Source organism: Triturus cristatus, chromosome 1_2, assembly GCF_964204655.1.
Source record: "Triturus cristatus chromosome 1_2, aTriCri1.1, whole genome shotgun sequence".
Lineage (NCBI taxonomy): Eukaryota > Metazoa > Chordata > Amphibia > Caudata > Salamandridae > Triturus > Triturus cristatus.
Window position 1 is genome coordinate 1184826690 of NC_140580.1, and position 21975 is coordinate 1184848664.

Sequence of the window (21975 nt, forward strand, 5' to 3'; positions counted from 1 at the left end):
AGTAGCCTATTCACATCACAATAAAAGATGCAAGACTGAATCCAAGAGAACAAAGCACAGTCTCTCTTCCCAGCCAGGCCATCAGATTTCAGAGCACAAGAGTTAGTCATTTTTTTGTATACAGGTGTGCCTGATCCAGGGTGGGACACGTGAATTTATGAAGGATGCCAACACTGCATGACTTCAGTTACAGGTAAGGAATATACTACTTACCAGTATGCATCTGTTCTTGGCATGTAGAGCTGCAGAGTTGTACACTTAGCAGATTGTACACTTAGCATAGATCGCCATCTGGTGTTGGGCCCGGATGTTTGCAGTTTGTTTTTGTTCTTTGGACAGTCTTTGGAAGTGACGAGTTCGGTGACTCCTCCTTCGGTCCGTATTGCGCATGGGCTTCGGCTCCATCCTCAGATTGTTTTTCGCCAACAGGGAAATGATGGAGCGTAGTAATAACAGTGAGAAACCCATGTGTGTTGTATCTAAATAAGATGGACTGGAACGGATACAGGTAGCCAGGGAGGCGGGTGGGCGTGTACAACTCTGCAGCTCTACATGCCAAGAACAGATGCATACTGGTAAGTAGCATATTCCGTTCGAGGCATATGAGCTGCAGATTGTACACTTAGCATAGATTATATAGCAGTACCCAACCTATGCGGCGACCACCGGTATCCGTTGCAGCAGTTTGAAAAAGTGTCTTTAGTACAGCCTGGCCCACACTAGCTTGCTGCTTGGAATGCACATCTACACAGTAATGTTTTGTGAAGGTGTGAGGTGTTGACCATGTGGCTGCTTTGCAGATGTCATCTAAGGGTATGTTCCCTAGAAAAGCCATAGAAGCCCCTAACTTTCTAGTAGAGTGGGCTTTAGCTGGAACAGATAATGTTCTTTTTGCCTTTTGATAGCAAATTTGTATGCACTTTACAATCCACCTAGCTATCCCTGCTTTAGAGATGGGGTTGCCTTTATGTGGTGGAGAGAAGGAAACAAACAATTGTTTAGTCTTCCTGAAAGGTTGCGTTCTTTGTATGTAGTACAGCAAAGCTCTCTTAACATCGAGTGTGTGTAAGGCCCTCTCTGCAACAGATTGAGGCTGCGAGAAAAAGAGAGGTAATTCCACCGATTGATTGAGATGGAAGGGGGAAATGACCTTGGGCAGAAACTTCGGATTTGTACGAAGTATGACCTTGCTGTGATGTATTTGTAGGAAGGGTTCCTGTATAGTGAACGCTTGTATTTCACCAACCCTTCTAAGGGAAGTGATAGCTACGAGGAAAGCTGTTTTCCAGGTGAGGAACTGTAGCTCACATTTATGCATTGGTTCGAAAGGCGGTCCCATCAGCCTTGTAAGAACTAAGTTTAGATTCCACACAGGGGAAGGTGGTGCCCTGGGAGGAATTACTCGTTTAAGGCCTTCCATAAAGGCTTTAATAGCGGGCACTCTGAACAGTGATAAATGCTGTCTGTTTTGAAGATAAGCAGCAATCGCTGCTAGGTGTAGGCGTATGGATGACTATGCCAGGTTACACCTGTGGAGATGGAGCAGATAGCATATGATGTGCTGTATGGATGCATCTAAAGGGTTGATTGTATTGTTACGGCAGTAAATTACAAATCTTTTCCACTTTGCGGCATAGCATGCTCTAGTGGTAGGACGTCTGGCTTCCATGATAATGTTCATGCAATCAGGGGGAAGGTTAAGGTATCCAAATTCTAAGATTTCAGGAGCCAGATCGCAAGGTTGAGCTGAGCTGGGTCCGGGTGCCTGATTTCTCCATGGTTCTGAGTTAGGAGGCATGGGGATAGGTGCAGTTTTTGATGTGGTACCACTGAGAGCTGTAGTAGTGTGGTGTACCACGGCTGTCTGGCCCATGTTGGAGCTACCAGAATGAGTGTGAGGGAGTGCTGTTGTAGCTTCCTTACCACTAATGGAATTAGCGGGAGAGGTGGAAAGGCGTGTGCAAATTTGCCTGACCAGTTCATCCATATCGCATTGCCTTTGGACAATGGGTGTGGGTATCTGGCGGCGAAGCTTGGGCATTTTTTGTTTTCGTGGGTGGCGAAGAGGTCTATCTGAGGATGCCCCCACTTTTGGAAGAATGGGCGAAGAACTTGTGGATGCAGTTCCCATTCGTGTAGTTGTTGCGTTTGTCTGCTGAGCAGATCTGCCATGGTGTTTTGTACGCCTGGAACGTGCTGTGCCAGGAGAAAGATGTTTTGGGGAATTGCCCATCTCCATATGCTCTGGGCTAAGCGGGAGAGCTGGGGAGAGTGTGTCCCCCCCCTGTTTTTGGATATAATACATTGCAGTCATGTTGTCTGTACGAATGAGGACTGCTTTGTCCGAAATCTGTTTTTGAAAAGATTTTAGGGCTAGAAAGATCGCCAAGAGCTCCAGATGGTTGATGTGGAGCGACTTTTGCTGTGGCGTCCATAGACCTTGCATTGTGAGGTGTAAGAGGTGCGCTCCCCAGCCGGAGAGCGATGCGTCCGCCGTTAGAATCACCTGAGGAACCGGGTCCAGGAACGGCCGCCCTTTGGAAAGGTTTGTGGTGTTCCACCACTGCAGAGAGTGATGGGTGCGGCCGTCCACCAACACCAGATCCGTCAGCGGACCCTGGGCCTGGTTCCACTGTCATGCTAGGCACTCTTGAAGTGGGCGCATGTGGAGTCTTGCATGGGGCACTATGAAAATGCAAGACGCCATCATTCCTATGAGCTTCATAAACACTCTTGCTGGAAGAGTGTTGAGGAAGGAATGTTTTGCGCAAGGCTTGTATGCTTGCGATTCTGGCTGAGTTTGGATAGGCAATACCTTTGGAGGTGTCTATAGTGGCCCCGAGATATTGCTTTGTGTGAGATGGTAGGAGGTGGGACTTTTGGTAGTTCACCGTGAAGCCTAGCCGGTGGAGTAGTTGAATGGTGCTGTTGGTATGTTGCACACATTGGTTGTAGGACGCGGCTTTTATGAGCCAGTCGTCTAGGTAAGGGAAGACGTGAATATGTTGACGCCTGAGGTGTGCTGCTACAACTGCTAGGCATTTGGTAAACACCCGTGGTGCGGTGGTGACCCCGAAGGGGAGAACCGTTAATTGGTAATGCTGACCGTCCACCACAAACCTGAGGTACTTCCTGTGAGAAGGGTGTATTGGAATGTGAAAGTATGCGTCTTTCAGATCCAAGGTAGTGAGAAAGTCTCCCTGACAGAGGAGCGGGAGGACTTGTTGTAGGGTGACCATGTGGAAATGGTCTGAATGTACGTACGCATTTAGAGGCCGGAGGTCCAGCATGGGCCTCAGGGTCCCGTCTTTCTTTGGTATTAAGAAATACAGAGAGTAGACCCCTAGATTTTGCTGATTGATGGGGACCTGCTCTATAGCGTGTTTTTGGAGGAGGGAGAGCACCTCCTGTTTGAGCAGTGTGGAATGTTCTTGAGACATTGGACGGTGCCTTGGTGGGATATTGGGTGGGGTAGATGTTAGCTCGAGACAGTACCCTGACCGAATGATTTGGGTCACCCATTTGTCCGATGTTATGGATTCCCATGCGTGGATAAAGGTTTGTAGTCTGCCCCCGACCGGAGTGGGATGGTCTGGGGGGAGCGAAGGGAAGTCATTGTGCGGGCGGGGTTGCAGAACGGGTGGTGTTAGTTTTGCCCCTGCCCTTATTGTTGTTGCCTCTGTAACCACCCCTTTGGTAGCCCTTTGAAAAGGTATTTTGAGGAGGGGACTTGTAGGAGGTAGAGGCGCTATCGGTGGAGTAGCCACTGCCTGTGCTACGAAAGGATGAGCGTCGAAAGGAGCGTTTAGGGGCCTGTGATTGTAGTGCCCCCATAGACTTTGCTGTGTCTGTGTCTGTGTCCTTTTTCATCTTCTCTAATGCTTCGTCCACCTTTGGCCCAAAGAGAGTTTGTTGGTCAAAGGGGTGATTTAGTATGGACGCCTGGACTTCAGGCTTGAACCCTGAGATCCTGAGCCAGGCATGACGACGAAGCAGGACACTAGTATTTATGGCTCTAGAAGCAGTGTCAGCTGCATCGAGGGCACACTTAATGGAGGTGTTAGTAATTAGTTTACCCTCCTGTATCAGGTCATGAGCCTTGAGTTTGTGTTTTTCGGGGAGGTGCTGCATAAGAGCCTCAAGCTCGTCGTAATGTGCTCTGTCGTAGCGCGCAAGTAGCGCTTGTGTATTTGCAATGCGCCACATGTTTGCAGCTTGGGAGGCGGTGCGTTTGCCAGACGCGTATAGAAGTTTGGATTCCTTGTCTGGCGGTGGGGCTTCTCCTGAGGACTGGGAGTTAGCCCGCTTTCTAGCTGTGGACACAACTAGGGAATCTAAGGGAGCAGGGCCCTTAATGTATGCAGGGTCTGTGGGTGCCGCCTTATACTTTTTTTCTATTCTAGAGTTCAATACCCTGGCCCTGACAGGGTCTTTGAACACCTCTGCAGCATGCTTGGTGACACCTTTAAGCATGGGCAAGATAGATGTGGACTTGTCCTGAATGTCAAATGTGTCCAGTAGGAAGTCGTCTTCCACTGGTTCACTATGCATTTCCACCCCATGGTAGTGTTCTGCTCTCTGCACTAAGTGGTGAAACCCTAAGGAGTCCTCTGGGGGAGACGGCCTGGATGGGTATAGGTCGTCCTGAGGCATATCCGGTATGTCAGGGTTTTGGTAGTCTTCCCATGGGTCTGGGGTCCCCGGTGGAGTGGGGTCCATTGGGGCGTCCGCCGGGTCATAATCTGGATCCCCGTAATCCGGATCTGGGGACGGGGTCGGGGAGTGATGAGGCAAGGGTGGCGGAGACCTGGGAGGGGGAGGGGGTGGAGGAGGCGGAGGAGGAGGTAGTGGGGAGGGTACTCTGAGAGGAGAAGTAGCAGAGTCCTTCCACTTGGGCGGTGGAGGAGGAGCCGGTGTGTCAAGACGTCTTTTCTTGACAACTAAAGTCAATAGCCCAGTCTTTGGATCTTTAAATAGAGTCTTTTGCAAAGGGTCTGGTGTAAAGAGGTCCAGTGGCACCGAATCGTCTGCTGGCGCCGATGTTTTCGGAGCCGAGGGTTTCGATGGTTTCGGCGTCGAAGGAGTTTTCGGCGCCGGAGCGTCGGTGCCGACAGATTTGTGTTTGTGTTTTGTCGGCACCGAGAGTCCAGGTTTCGGCACCGGTGGCTTCGGAGTCGAGCTGGGTATCACTTTCTTCGGTGCCGGACGGTGTTTTTCGACACCAGGCGTCGGCTGGCTCGAGCCCGAGCTGCCTTGAGACTTTTGAGGCTTCGACACCGGGCCCGAAGGTGGGGTGATAGAAGCTGTGTGCTTGGTTTTACCCAGGCCTGCAGGCGAGGGTGTAAACTGAGTCACTTTGGTTTTGGGCGCGGGGGTGGGAGGGGGTACAGTACTCACGACCCGCTGCGCCGGTGTGATGTCCTCCACGTCAGAGTCGTCGGCCTCGGAAGCGCTGACGACGTCTTCCTCCTGCTCGGTGTGTAGTTGCCCCGAAGCTCTGGCGTCGTCTCCGAAGATGTCCGGTGGAGCTGCGGTCGATGAGTGCGCCATGGTGCATCGAGCTCTTCGATCCCGGATGGTCTTTTTTAATCGAAAAGACTTACAGGCGGGGCAGTCTCTAGCCTCGTGTTCTGGAGAGAGGCAAAGGTTACACACCTGATGGAAGTCGGTGTGGGGAAATTTAGACCCACATTTTGGGCACTTTTTGAACGGAGTCCTTTCCATCGGCCGGGACCGGAGTCGAGGAAGGCCCGAAGGCCGGTGCCGATGTGCGGAATGGAGAAAAGTGCCGCTTCGAGAGATGAAGGTAGATGAAGAAACTCTAAGAACGAGGATTTTCCGTCGAGGCTGGAACCGTAGAAGTTCGAAGCCGGAGCACGAAGTATCACATCCGAGCCCGATGGCGGAAAAAAACAATCTGAGGATGGAGCCGAAGCCCATGCGCAGTACGGACCGAAGGAGGAGTCACCGAACTCGTGACTTCCAAAGACTGTCCAAAGAACAAAAACAAACTGCAAACATCCGGGCCCAACACCAGATGGCGATCTATGCTAAGTGTACAATCTGCTAAGTGTACAATCTGCAGCTCATATGCCTCGAACATAACTTTCTTTCTCCCGTACTGGATATTTCACAGATTCACAGCAAGCAGCACATACAAATTAAGAGTCATTCAGAGGTTGCAGGGTAACTAAGTCTAAACAAGCTTCCCTGACTAAAACAGACGACGTAGAACCGCTTGCCCTACTGCCGGAAGCCTTTGTACTGTTGAATCCAGGCAGTACTGTTGTGTAAATGTGTGTCTGTATCTCCTTGCTGCTGCCCTGAATATGTCCACGATGGACACACCAGCGAAGAGGACTGTAGATCTACACATGCATTTCGTGGCATAAGCGTCCACTGTCTCTTGGAGAAGATGACCTGTTTGTTTTTGACAAAACGTTATGGCGGATGACACCCAGCGAGAACAAGGACTGTCCTTTCATTGGGTGGCAATATGCCGCAAGCAGCCGATGAGGCTTCCTACAGGGTTTGGTTCCATCAATGTAAAAAGTCAAACAGCCTTTTACTGTAGTTGGGTTTGGATACTGTGCTTTCAAACTCACGGGCTCGTTCAGATGGACGTCTGACGGTACTTCTAGAGGATTGGTTCCTTGATAGTAAAGGCTCGAATCTCACTGACGCTTATAGCAGGTGTTAAGACTAAAGGAACAGTCGTGTCCCAATAGAAACACGTTCATTCTGCCCTATGGACTGGTTGGAAAGGAGTTTATCAGTTGAAACAGCACTACATTTAGCGGAGGCAATGGTGGAGGATGTCTTACTGTGTAAACATTCTAAAAGGCCCCCAATTTGTAAACATTCTAAAAGGCCCCCAATTTGTAAACATTCTAAAAGGCCCCCAATGGTCCCTAACGCAGCCAGACTTCACGACGCTGGGATATGAGGAGCCGCCCTCAACTGCATCCAATCCTTTCTCTCCGGCAGAAACCATAGGATCAGACTCCCTCCCTTAAACTCTGAACCCACGGAGATCAACTACGGAGTACCCCAAGGATCATCGCTCAGCCCCACGCTCTTCACCATCTACATTGCCCCACTCGCAACCATCGTCAGACAGCATGGGTTCAGCATAGTATCTTATGCCGATGACACCCAACTCATCCTCTCCCTCACGAAGAACCCCGGAGACACCAGACGCTGCTTCCAGGAAGGAATGAAGGACGTCGCAGTCTGGATGAAGGATAGCTGCCTGAAGCTCAACTCTGAGAAGATGGAGGCCTTCAATCCTCGGACCCTCCACCTCCGCCTGGGACACCACCTGGTGGCCTTCCGCCCTTGGCAACCCACCCGCCCCTACAGACCACGCACGAAACCTGGGCATCATCCTGGACTCCTCCCTCACCATGACCCACCAGATCAACTCCGTCGTCTCCACCAGTTTCAACTGCCTTTGCATCCTCCGCAAGACCTTCAAATGGACACCCCCCGAATGCAGAAGGACCGTCACCCACGCACTCATAACCAGCAGACTGGACTACGGCAACGCCCTCTACGCTGGAATCAACAGAACTCTTCTTCACAAGCTCCAACCCATCCAGAATTTCGCAGCCAGACTCGTCCTCGGGACCCCACGGCACGAACACATGACCCAACACCTACGAGACCTCAACTAGCTCCCCGTCGAGAAGAGGGTAACTTTCTCACCCACGCCTACAAATCCCTCCACAACATCGGGTCCAAATACCTCAACGAGAGAGTCCCCTTCCACGTACCCAAAAGGAACCTCCGGTTTCTCTGAAGAAGTATTCTGGAATGTCTTGTAGATGGAATACATTGAATTCAGGAGCTTAAGCAACAAACTGAGAGTGTAGATCTGGGGGGCAAATTAATACCAGAATAATCGGAGAACCCATACACAACAGACTAGGTAATGTTGATCATAACGCGTTTACTGGTAACAAATAGTCTCATAAGACAAATTCAGGGACAACCATCCTTTGTAAATGAAGAGCACTCAAAACCGCACTAGGAAGCAGGATATGTGTTTTAGCTTTTATGAATAATGAAAATAGCCGGAACAATTCCAAAATGTATTGAAATCTTTATGTTGCTACTTCTAGCTTTAGATGAATCAGTAAAGAATAAGCCTACCTCAATTTCAGAGAAGGTGTGAACAGCATACCTGTTTTTAAAACTCAAAGGTAACAGAAATTCCCTCTCATGTATGACCTTCCCCTTCCAGACGCTCTATGACCAGCAGCAACACATATGCCCCTCCTGCGGTTGCAAGGTATCTTCATGCCACAATCTACTCAGGCCGCTCGGGGTAAAGAAATCCATTAATAACCCCCAGAAACTAAGCCATGGTACAGGAGAGAGTTATAAAGGCGTTCTCCTTAATGCTCGCTCCTTCATCAAGCATAAGTTGGAGTTTGCCATCCTCCGAGCAGACCTCGAACCAGACTGGGTCCTCATCATTGAAACCTGGGCCAATACTGCTTCAGGACCCAAACTGGTAGATGCAATCCCGACCAATTGCATCCAGAGCGTGGACAGGGCAAGATGCATAGGCGGAGGCCTGGCTGGGGTTTTTAAATCGCACTATAAATGCCTGATAGAATCAGGCTTCAATCTGCCAACATGTGAAATCCTCCAATTCAAATTGATCACCTCACCCACTTGTTCTTTTGGTGGGTTGCTGATCTATAGGCCTGAGGTCCCAGATCCCCATTTCTCAGGGATCTTAAAAGTCCTTCTAGAACCCTTGCTAGCAGAGAATCGGATGACTATCATGGGGGACTTTAACTTCCACTCAGAGGAGATGGACATCCATGACGCGAACAGCCTCTTAGAAGCTTTCGCTAATCATGGACTGTAGGCGAGTAGGATCTGCACTTATGTTGCCCCCACTTTTTTTCTGATGTTAACACTGGTTTCTGGCTATAGTCTGGCTGGGTCCCTGCTAATCAGGGCCCCAGTCTCTCTGTTCTCTCTAAACAACTTGGAGTGCATACTAGATGCACTAGTGATTGGATACTGTGGTACCTTATGAGGCCCTAGTATATGGTACCCTAGGTACCAAGGGCATAGGTACTTCACAGGCCTACCAGGGGCTGAAGCATGTATTATGCCACCCCTGGGAAGCAGACAAAATCTGACTCCACAGGCCTGCTACTGCAGCCTGGGTGAGGTCGGGTTAGCACTCCTCACTGAGGTATAGGTTCCCTATATCTCACCATACACACACATATAAACCTATCAGTCACCCCTAAGGCAGGCCCTATCAATCCTGAGGGCAGGGTGCTTGGTGTACAATGTGAGGGGGTGCCTCTGCATGAGCAGGGCCCCTCTGCAGCTGGCAGAGTCTATTCTCTGTGGCTGTTTGTGGATGCGGTTAAACCATATACTCTTAAGTGCATTATAACCTCGCGGTAAATGCTAACTTTGGAATGACTGCATCAAAACATGTCGTGTTTGGTGTCAAACAACTTGGGATCATACCCCCACACCAGTAACTGGTGTGGGAGTATGATCCCACCCTTCTAGAGGGGATGACATGTACCCACTGTACTAAACGATAGAAATCTTCTACAGCCCTGGCATTACAAAATGGATGTCACCAGCACAGACACTAGGCTGCCCTCCTGCTGCTGACCGAAACTTGCAGTGGAGGAGGCCCAACAATAGGCATCCTGTCACAGGGAGATGTCACCACCTTCCAGACAGGATTTAGTGTATTGGAGCTGGGTGGGTGCACTTCTAGAGTGCTTTGAAGTCCTGCACTGTGGGAGCAGTAGGCTCCTCTGTGCATATGCCAGCTCAAACCGGTTCAGGGGCTACCTGTCCCTGCTCTGGCGCAAAACTGGACAAAGGGAAGTGGGTGTAACGACCCACTCCCCTAACCCTCCCATAGGAGTGGTCATAGAGCTAGTCCCTCCCTTTCCTTTAGTATAAGATAGCGAAACCTTGCCATTGCAAATCAGATATCCCTGGACGACGGTCTACAAGAAGAATCCTGGCCCTTCGACGTTCCACTACCTTTGGAAGACAGAAGAATCTCCCTTGGAGTCAAGGAGTGACTCCCCTGCTTGGCAGGCACCAAAAACCTGAATCTATGGTCGCAAACTCTTCCGCTGGAGTCCGAAGTCCCTGCTGCCCCGGAAGTGGATTTCCTGACTTCGACAGCCATTGTGAGTCCCCAGCAAAGCTGAGGCGAGTGGACCCCACGAGTGACGAGAAACAGCAATACCCGGGTACCGTGCACTATTGTCGAGTGCAACCCCTTCACGACGTTCTACGAACTTGTGCATTGGACCACGTGTGGTCCAAGCCTCCAGCAGGATTTCCCTCGAAAATCAGAGGCCTACCTCGTCCCGAGTGACTGTGGGCTCCTGCGAAGCGAATCCTAACGAGGCGTCTTCGCGATCCCTTGCCCGTTGGCTTGTGGGTCCTCTGAAGACTCATCGAACCAAAGGGCTCCCCTGGTTGCTCCAGGCCTGCCCTGACTTACCCTCGCTGGGTGAGTCCCTCAGACCTTGCTGGTCTGCACCGCTGACTTTCTTCACTTTCCACGAGACTTGCTGTTGCCAAGGCTTGTTGGCTCCAATCCGGTTGCTGACACCTCAGTAAGCTGCAGACTTCGTGGGACACGCGGAATACAGCTCCTGGTAGTCCTCAATGCCTCCTGGACCTCGTGGCTTGATCACCAGAAATCACCCGACTTCCGTGGGCATCCATCTTCCTGGCCCCGGGTCACTGGCAAGTGACTGTGAACACTGTCCCTTCTGCTTACAGGTCATCTTCATCTTGAATCCAGCCTTGGATTCCACCGGACACTTCTCCAGTCTTCACAAGCAGCAAAACTTCTTCGGCTTCCATTGAAAACGACGACGCGACCCGACCCCAAAAGACACCTTTACACCCGGCTTCCCTGGGTGAGGTAACTCGTGCACTCCGGTGCTCCTGTGGGTGTTGGCCCTCAAACTACTTACCTTGTAAGTGACTTGCTTGTAGACTCCCTAGAAGTACCCTAAAACTTTAAAATTCCAACCGCGACTTGCTCCATTGAAATCAATATGGAACCCGCGGCTGTGTTCTCACACTGCACGCGTCTCCCGTGGGTCCTTTACTTACCTGCTTTGGGTGGATTAGTGAGGCCCCAGCGATTCTACAGGCCCTAGGCCTTGTCCCCTTGCAAGTCGACATTCCTAAACCTATTTTTTAGTATATGGTCTGGTACGCCCCTAGGGCCCTAGCCATATTTGTGCTTAACCTATTGTGAAACGTTGATATTTGCATATGTTCCTGACTTCTAATCTCGAAGAGATTAGTAAAGTGTGTCTAGTAATAAATACATATATATTTGATATATATACCACTAGGATAGCTTTCTTTAAAAGGTGGTCTTAAACCCATCTACCATAAGAGTCGAATTGGACTGGTGCAAGGTGGCCACTATAACTAGTGACCAGCATCTGCCAGGCTAACTTCTCACATGGACTATCACAACTGGTCTCCGCCCCCATCCACAAGGCTGGCCACACCCTAGTTGGGATCTTCACAAATGACCCCAGACTGGTCTATCAAAATACAATCCCCATCAGCTGGTCTGATCAGAAGGCTCTCTCATCCATTTCAACCGGCAGAATTCTGAACACTCCTCACACCATGGACAAACATAGAAACTGGAAAGGGGTCTCGGCTGAGGCACTATCCAGAACCTTAAATAGTATACCCTGTGTGATCCCACATGACTCGGATAGCAGAGCAGAGGCCTTCGCCACCTGGCTAGAGAGTGCAGAAGACATATTGGCACCTCTGAAGTCAACCACACATAAAAGTCTCTCTCCAACCGCTCCTTGGTACAATGATCGGCTCAGGCTGCTAAAACAAACTTGCCCCCGCCACGAGCGAGCATGGAGGGAAAATCAAGACAAACAAGATAGAAGCTCATATAAAATCACCATCAAAGCATATAAACGTGCAATATTTGAAGAAAAGTCCAAGTACTGCACCCAGAAAATTGAAAATGCTGCCTCAAATGAGCTTTTTAAGCTAGTACAACTGCTCTCGGAGTCACACTCCAGAGTGGAACCAGAAAGGTCGCATGTGTTCTGCAATCATCTAGGCACCTTCTTCTACTCCAAGATTATGGATATCCACGCAGGCTTTGGCCTGACATTCCCTGCCTCAGCCCTTTCCTCCACCTCCTGTGGGTCCCCCGAGCACTGCAAGACTCATTATCAGACACGACCAAGGGCCTCTCCATCTTCTCCACACTCTCTCCAAAGCTGGTTGAGCAATACCTCCTGAGAATCTATGCAGGCTCGCCCTCCGAAGCCTGCCCCTACAGTACTCCATATGGCCGCCAGTAATATAGACTGCCCCACTCTGAGTTATTAAATAATATGATCCTCTATGGGTCATATCCACAGAGTTGGAAGCAGGTTATTATTAGGCCCCTTCTGAAAAAAACAAACCTCGACATCACAGACTGTAAAAACTATGATCCCGATTTCGCTGCTTCTGGTACCTGCAAAAGTTCTGGAAATGCATCTCAATATCCAGCTGATGGAGACTGCAGAACAACAACACTGGTTCAATGACTCCCCATTTGGCTTCAGAAAATATCATGCGACAGAAACAGCATTAATCTCACCCACGGACAGTATCAGACGTTGAGTGGATGAAGGACAGGGACTGTTGCTAACACTCCTGGATCTGTCTGCAGCGTTTGAGACCATCTCTCCCACTCTGCTGTTAGACAGACTCCAATGGCTGGGCACCTCACATCAAACGTTAGCCCTTCCTGTCCTCCTTCGTAGGGGAACGATCGCAAAAGGTAAAGCTTCAGCGCTTCTACTCTGAAGCTTTCTCCTTACCTTGTGGAGTTCCACAGGGCTCCTCTCTAAGCCCCACACTTTTTAACCTTTATGTGGCACCCCTAGCGCCCATCATTCACTCTTGTGGAATTGAGGTAGTGTCATATGCTGATGACACGCAGATCATGGTATCAATTCCTAAGAACTCAGGTTTGCTAGCTGAGAACATTCAATGCTGTATGACTTAGGTGGCAGAATGGATGTCTGGTAATTCCCTAAAACTGAATGGGGACAAGACGGAGGTCATGGTCTTTGGCCCAGGGGCAACAAGCTGGACCAGCAGCTATTGGCCCCACTCTCTAGGAACGTGTCCTACTCCAGGAAATACGGCCAAGAAACTTGAAGTTCTGATGGACCCGGAACTCAATTTTAACGCCCAAACAAACCGCACTATCACCACCTGCACCTAGATCCTAAGGATGTTGAAGAAAATCTCCCCTCTTATTCTGTATCCCGCACGCAAGCAGCTTGCTCTCGCCCTGGTAATGTCCAGACTGGATTACTGCAATTCACACTACCTAGACCGAACAAGAATTTGCAGTATAAACTTCAATTGGTGCAGAATGCCCTTGCAAGACTGGTTCTGGACATTCCCAGAAGACACTCGGCTGCCAAGGGTCTGGAAACCCTACACTGGCTCACAACAAACAAACGCATCAGCTTCAGATCTCTTTGTATGGTTCATAAGGCTATCTCCCCTACCCAACGAGACTAAAATCCATGTTTAGTTGGTACTCCCCTGGCAGATCCCTTCACTCATCTTCTAACCTACAGCTTCACGTACCCAGAACAACAAGGAAGAGATGGGGCGACAGAGCATTCTCGACTGCCGCCAGTAAGCTCTGGAATACGCTTCCAAAAAACATGAAGGCCATCTCCCAGCCCCTGCCCTTTAGAAAGGCTCTAAAGACCTGGCTACTCTGCATGTAGCCATCTCCTGTATCATCCTCACTCATGGACTCTTTACGGAGGGTACTCTACAGCGCCTTGATGCCCTCGGGTATACGACGCAATTTACAATTTCAAACCAAATCAAATTAAAAAAGCATGGAGCTGTTGTGTTGTTCTGAAATAGCAAACTAGTTATTTCCAATCACCTTTATGCAACTCTGGATCAGCAAAAAACAGTACACAGTGAAGGCCACACTGCTCGTCGTCGCTTTCGCCTAAAGGTTGTGCTACATTCTGGTGTGATCTCTCCTGCGATATGCCGTGTGAAGTCCCTCTCTTTTCTATATTCTGTAACCTGGGTTTATATAGAATTTGATCAAGAGATTGTAGAAAAAGGTTTTATTTATTTTTTATGATGAAAATAATGGTAATGCTCACAGGCATCTATGTTTACATTAACTTAGAAGGAGGACAAGCAATCATGGATGTAAATATGTCCGCTCGATTATCAGTTGTCTCATGGATTTCAATCAATCTCAGGAAACAGCAAGTGATGCAGGAATTTCTGCGCATGTCTAAAACCTCACACTTTTATGAAAGAAATAGAAGTTTAAAGGACAAGTTACTTACCTTCGGCAATGTCCTATCTGGTAGAGACATGATCTAGTCGCAGATTCCTTACCTTTGAACTTCTAAGCGTCAGGCTGGATCCGGGAACAATTTCTTAGCAGTACCCGTGTGTGCTGGGATTTGGCGTTGGTCGACTTCGTGTCACGTTGTAGTCGTTGTGACGTTCGCGACGACAATATAACCACCTCTGCGGCGCGCTGACGGCAGTACTTTTCACAACTTTCCACGCCAGAAGCGCAGAGCCATGAAGTAACTGACCGTGGTGTTTTAATAAGAGACTTGGGCCCTGAAAGGTAACAGCCCTGACAATAAAAGACAATTCCGAAGTGCATGGAGGAATCTGCAGCTAGATCATGTCTCTACCAGATAAGGGTTTACTGAAGGTAAGTAACTTGTCCATCTGATAGAGACAGCTAGCCGCAGAATCCTTACCTTTGAACAGATACCCAAGCAATACCTCACCTGGAGGTGGAAATGCTTTAAACCAGGAAATCCTGTAAGACAAAGCAGCCAAACAGGCCCTCCCTGTGGACCTGAAGAGTCCAGGCAATAGTGTCTGGCGAAAGTGTGCAGAGATGTCCACGTGGCCGTCTGACAGATGTCAGAAATAGGAACACCATGCTGAAGGGTCATGGCGGCTGCTTTTGCCCTGGTGGAATGGGCCCTAAGGCCTTCAAGAGGCTGCTTCTTTGCCAAGGCACAACATATTTTATTGCAGAAAATAAGCCAGTGTGATACGGTCCTCTGTTGGACAGCACGCCCCTTCTTTGCTCCCACATATCCTATAAAGAGGAACTCTTTTGTGCAATCGAGGTAGAACGACAATGCTCTTTTTGGGTCTGAACGGTGGAGACTCTCCTCTTCTTTGGAAGGCTGCAGAGTAACAGACTGTCCCAGATGAAAGGGAGTTACATCCTTGGGCAAAAAGGATGCCCTAGTTCTCAGTACCATTTTGTCTAGGAAAACTGTCCGGTAAGGCGGCTGTGAGGACAGTGCCTGTAGTTCACTCACCCTCCTGGCAGAGGTAACTGCCACCAAAAAAGCTGTTTTGATGGTGAGTAACCATAGAGGACAGTTGTGCATCGGCTCAAATGGTGCGCACATCAAGAAGGTAAGGACCAAATTAAGATCACATTGTGGCACAAGAAAAGGAGAACGGATAGGGAAACAAGTGGGTTAACCCCTTCAAAAATCTCTGCACCAGAGGGACTTAAAAAGTGAAGGCTGATCTGGCAGCCAAAGAAAAGCCGAAAGGGCCGAAAGGTAGCCCTTCAAAGTGCCCAAGGCAGAGCCCTGCTGGGCCAAGGAAAGGATAAACAGAAGATATCTGCCATGGAGGCAGATAAGGGGTCAATGGACCTTTCTGTACAATATTTACAAAATGTGTTTCATCGGCAGGGGTAGACCGATTTCATGGAGGAACACCTGGCTGACAAAATAACCTCGCAGATTTCGGGAGGAAGGTCAAAAACTGTCAACTGTCTCCGTTCAACCTCCACACAAGGAGGCAGAGAGTGGACAAGTTTGAGTAGAGGACCCTACACTGCTGCTGCGACAGACTATCCTCCCGAAGGGTCAGCCAGATCAGAGAATCGATGCTCATTTATAGAAGCTCGGGATACCAAACTCTCCGTGCCTAATGCACATGTTACTACTTGTGTAACGATATATCGGGAAGAGACACTAGTTAGTGATAGATTCCTTACCTTAGAATTTCCCCAGGCATCAGACTGGATCTGGAGAGTTTTGCTAGCAGTACCCCTACGCGTCAGTAGGTGGCGTTGTGCGGCTCCGCGTCCGTCGCTGGCGTCGTATGCACCGAGATGACGTCACGGAGACTACTTAGGCGCCACCCATGCGCGCTGACGTCAGTTCTGTACACGACTTTCCGCGCCAGGAACGCAGAGCCATGCAAGAAACTGACCACTGGTGCCATGAAACTAGGGCCCTAAAAGGGATGACCTTAACCCTAGAAATCAGTGCGCAGAACGGGGAGGATGGGTGGGGCGGTAAGGAATCTATCACTAACTAATGTCTGTTACAGATATATCGTTACACAAGTAGTAACTTGTGCATCTGAAAGAGACGTTAGTGATAGATCCCTTACCTTAGAATAGATACCCCGCAATGCCAACCCCGGTGGTGGGTCTGCGAATAGATTTACACCAGAAAGTCACAGAGAACAGAACAGCCAAAGAAGCCGTCTCTCTGGACCGGACTGTCAAGGCAGTAATGCTTGGTAAACGTGTGCAGCGAGGCCCACGTAGCTGCCTGACAAATGTTCTGCAAGGGGACGCCGCGTTCCAAGGCAGTAGTAGAATGGGCATGCAGCCCCACAGGAGGCTCCTTCTTAGCCAACGAGTAACAGGTCTTGATGCAGAGAACGACCCACCGAGAAATGGTCTGTACACAGCCCAACCTCTTTTGGCGCCCACGTAGCCAACAAAGAGCTGGTCATCCAACTGGAACTGTTGTGTGCGCTTCAGGTAGAACGAGAGCGCACGTTTTGGGTCCAGACGGTGGAGCCTCTCTTACTCTTTGGAAGGATGCGGAGGCGGAAAGAAGGTAGGCAAAGTGATGGTCTGCCCGATGTGAAAGGGCGTGACCACCTTTGGCAAGAAAGAAGGACGGGTCCTTAAAACCACTTTGTCCGGATGAACAGAAAGGAAAGGAGGTTTAGAAGAAAGAGCCTGGAGCTCACTCACTCTTCTGGCAGAGGTGACAGCTACCAGGAAAGCCGTCTTGAGAGTGAGAAGACGCAAAGGACAGGTATGAAGGGGCTCGAAGGGAGCGCACATCAGATATGTCAAGACAAGGTTTAAGTCCCATTGAGGCATTATGAACGGCACGGGAGGAAATGTGTGCGTAATGCCCTTTAGGAAACGGTTAACAACCGGGGACTTAAAAAGAGAAGGCTGATCTGGAAGCCGTAAAAAGGCGGAGATGGCCGAACAATAACCTTTGAGAGTGCCCAGAGCAGAGCCCTGCTGGGCCAAAGAAAGAAGGAACAGGAGGACTTCTACAAGAGGGGCAGAAAGGGGATCCACAGCCTTAGCTGTGCCCCATGCCACAAACGTGTTCCATCTGCAGGCATATACTGTTTTAGTGGAGGGACGCCTGGCTGCCAGAATGATATCACAGACTACGGGAGGAAGATCAAAAGCTGTCAACTGTCGCCGCTCAATCTCCCCGCATGGAGGTGGAGGCTGGACAGGTTCGGGTGGAGGACCGCCCCCTGCTGCTGCGACAGAAGATCCTCCCGAAGAGGCAGTCGGATCGGGGGATCGATCGCCATGCTGAGTAGCTCAGGATACCAGTATCTTCGTGCCCAATCCGAAGCCACAAGGATGACTTGGGTCCGGTCACGCCGAATCTTCTTCAGCACTCTGGGCATAAGTGGTATAGGCGGTAAGGCATACAACAGACCGCAACTCCACTCGTGACGAAAAGCGCCATCTAGCGAGTGCCGCCTTGGAAATTCCAACGCGCAGCACTGATGACATTGTGCGTTCTCTTCGGTGGCGAATAGATCTAACCAAGGCTCTCTCCACTGCTGAAAGAGACCTTGCGCCACGTCAGAGTTCAGACGCCATTCGAGATCCATCAAGCACCGGAAGCTGAGTCCGTCCGCCCTGGTGTTCAGAGAACCCGCCAGGTGTTGTAACCACCAAGGTAATGCCTTGATGTTTCAGCCATGTCCAGAGGCGTAGAGCCTCCCGACATAGGGTCCAGGACCTCACCCGCCCTCTTTGTTGCAATACCACATGGCGGTGGTGTTGTCCGTAAACACCTGCACCACACTTCCCCAGAAAGAGGGAAGGAATGCCTTCAGTGCAAGTCGGATCGCCCGAAGCTCCAAAAGGTTGATATGGGGCCAGAGACCAGAGTCCTCTGATCTCCACCTCTCCCAAGTGGTCTCCCCATCCCAGGAGGGACGCATCCGTCACCACTGTGTGCTCCGGTTGGGGAAGCGAGAGGGATCTGCCATTGACCCAATCGCGATTTGTGAGCCACCACTGCAATTGTTGTGCAGTGCCCTCCGAGATCTGGACATGATCGGACAGGTTGCCCTGATGCTGCGCCCACTGGAACTTCAGGTCCCACTGCAGAGCCCGCATATGCCATCTGGCATGTTTCACTAGCAGGATGCAGGAGGCCATCAGGTCCAGGAGCCGGAGGGTCATCCTGACTGAAACCCGGGACAGAGGCTGAAAGATCGGAATCATAGCCTGAATATCCCGGACTCGCTGCTCGGGAGGATAAACCCTAAACAGCGTCGAATCCAGAACCGCTTCGATGAAGGGGAGCTTCTGAGAGTGACTCAGGTGCAACTTCGGCACATTGATGGAGAATCCCAGCAAACGCAGGAGGTCGGCCGTAGTCTAATGATGGTTGACGACCGCCTGGAGCGAGCCCGCCTTCAGCAACCAGTCGTCGAGGTAAGGGAAGACTAACACCCCTGACCTACGCAGGTGAGCTGCGACCACTGCCATCACCTTCGTTAACACCCGAGGGGCGCTGGTAAGGCCGAAGGGGAGCACGGCAAACTGAAAATGCTCCTGGCCTACCGTGAACCGCAGGTAACGCCGGTGGGCCGGCAGGACGGGGATGTGAAAATATGCGTCCTGCAAGTCCAACACTACCATCCAGTCTCCAGGGTCGAGGGCAGCCAGGACCTGAGCCAGAGTCAGCATTTTGAACTTCTCCTTCCGGAGGAAGCGATTGACGTTCCAGAGGTCCAAGATGGGGCGCAGGCACCCTTTGTCCTTCTTGGGGACCAGAAAGTAGTGGGAATAACCACTCCTTACTTCCGGCCCAGGAACGCACTTGATGGCCCCTTTGGCCAAGAGGGCCGTGACTTCCTGCTGGAGAAGTACCAAGTGATCCCCCGACATGCAGTGGCACCGAGGTGGCATGGCTGGAGGGGAGGTCTGAAAGGGTAGAGAGTAACCTCTGCGGATGAGCTGCAACACCCACTTGTACGTTGTGATATCGCGCCAGTGGGGAGGTGGTGGCGGATCCTGCCACCCACTGGCGTGGGGTGCTCCACAAAGCTCGGATTAGGAAGATTTGGAGGTAGAAACAGCATGGGCGGAGGTGGACTGACCCCCATGCTGATTCCCAGACCCGCACGCACTGAGGCTGGTGCTGCACAGGCTTGCTGAAGAAACGTGCCTGGGCGCCTCTGCCGTGGCCACAAAAGGAACGAAACCCAGGAGTGGCCGGGCTTTCTGCCGAAAGACCCAAGGACTTGGCCGTGGCCCGCGAGTCCTTAAAACGCTCCAGTGCACTGTCGGCCTTCTCGCCAAACAGGCGAGTGCCATCAAAGGGCATGGTCCATGAGCGAGCTCTGAACATCCGGCCTAAACCCGGTGGATCTCAGCCAGGCGTGGCGACGAAGCGCCACAGTCATAGAAATCGCCCTGCCCAGTGAGTCAGCGGTGTCCAAACCACACCGAATGGCGAACTTAGGCGCATCCTTACCCTTGAGGTAACACCTGAGCAACCGTATCCCACACCGTGGGAATAGCTGCCTAATAAGCAGGCGGTGTTCACCAACCATAACCCCAAGCTGGCCGAAGAGAACAACCACCTCCCGAACTTTTCCAGCTTCTTAGAGTCCTTATCCGGCAGAGCCGTGGGAAAGGCACTCTGCAACGTCGAGGTCTGGATGACCAGGCTCTCAGGCGTAGGATGAGTGGTAAGAAATGCGGGGTCACCAGGCGCCGGGCGGTGACGCAAGGCAACATTCTTATCCACGGGGGCCCCAGTGGCCGGCCTCGACCCAGTGCCCAACAAGACGTCAGTGATGGCATTGTTAAAGGGAAGCAGGGGCTCCGAAGTAGACGCCGTCTGGAGCACCTCAATGAGGAGATTAGTCTTGAGGGCCACCGTAGGAAGATCGAGGTTGAGGACCTCAGCTGCCCAACGGAGCATCATCATGTAGGAGGCACCCTCCTCCATGGTAGGCGGGGGAGAGGCAAACCCCGTGTCAGAAGAGACATCGAGGTTGCCGGTGTCCTCCAAGTCGCCCACGCAGTCCTGCTCGGAATCACAATGATGGGCAAGAGGGTCCTTGGACCCCTCCCAGTCATCCTCCACCTCTGTTGCAGGGGGAACAGACCGCGGCAGCAGAGCTGGAGCCGGAGAAGGAACATACGGCGCTGGAAACAGCGCCATGAACGGCGCCTTGAACGGCGCCAGCTGGGGCCGAGCCGGTGCCACGTCCCAATGCGGATCCCAGGTAGGAACTAAATGGTTCTGGAACCGGGGCAAGGGCGGGACAAACAGCACCCACTGCGGCGCTGGTGGCAGAGCCGAGGGTGGCGCTGGGGCCGGAGCCGAGGGTGGCGCTGGGGCCGGAGCCGAGGGTGGCGCTGGGGCCGGAGCCGAGGGTGGCGCTGGGGCCGGAGCCGAGGGTGGCGCTGGGGCCGGAGCCGAGGGTGGCGCTGGGGCCGGAGCCGAGGGTGGCGCTGGGGCCGGAGCCGAGGGTGGCGCTGGGGCCGGAGCCGAGGGTGGCGCTGGGGCCGGAGCCGAGGGTGGCGCTGGGGCCGGAGCCGAGGGTGGCGCTGGGGCCGGAGCCGAGGGTGGCGCTGGAGCCGAGGGTGGCGCTGGAGCCGAGGGTGGCGCTGGGGCCGGAGCCGACGGCGCTGGACCTCGCGGGGCCGGAGCCAACGGCGCAGGATCCTGTGAGGCCGAAGCTGGATCCTCCGGCGGCGCCAACGGCCCAATAGGATCTGGACACGGGACTGCGGGGCCCGAAGGCGCGCCGGCAGGAGCCCGAGGCCTAAAAAGGCAGTCCACGGTGGCAAGAAATTCTTGCACCTGTTCGGGAGTCGCAGACGGACCCGGGTAAGGCGGGTAGGCCGCGGGACTCCCAGGCTCCAAAGGAGCAGCACGGGCAGAACCCCTGTCCCCCTCGTCCGCATCCGAGGACCGACGGGGGGACGTCGGAGAGCGAACACGCTTCTTCGAATTCTTTTTATGTCGTCGCTTACCAAATCCAAGGATGAAGACTTCGAGCCCGAGGAGCGACGACTGCGGCCCGTGAGCGTTCCCATGAACGGTCGGTCCCTGGACCTGTAACGGCATTGGGACAAGTGCTGGACCTCCAGCAGCTTCCAGCGCCGCTCCCGCAAGGCATTCGGGCCATGGCCTGACAGTCCTGGCAGGACCAGGAGTCGTGGTCGGTCTCCAGGCAGTAGAGGCAAACATCGTGGGGGTCCGCCACCGACATATTGCGACGGCAGGCCCCACAAGACTCGAATCCAGGCATCCCTACGTGCACCAATGAGAACAAGCATTGGCATAGCCAATAAGTCTCGCCTTTGGGACCTTATAAGTGTTTAGCCATGCAACAGTTGCATAACTAAATACTTATAAGGTCCCAAAAGCGAGACCTATTGACTATGCAAAGCGGCCGTAGGGCCGCGAAAGTGATCACGATCAAACATCAAAGCGGCCGCACTGGAGCCCTCTCAATAAGTCTCGCCAGACCAGCGCATGCGCTGGGTCAGGCGAGACCTAAAAAGGGGAGACAAAAGTCTCAAAAGTGTAGTCAAAAAGTGAC

At 51.8% G+C, this 21975-nt stretch overlaps 1 protein-coding gene across 10 annotated transcripts in view; it reads right to left on the reverse strand.

The window, feature by feature from the left end:
* The window catches only part of GOLGA2 (golgin A2), a 410097-nt gene that overhangs the window by 145259 nt on the left and 242863 nt on the right, over window positions 1-21975 (reverse strand). The gene's annotated exons all lie outside the window — the stretch shown is intronic.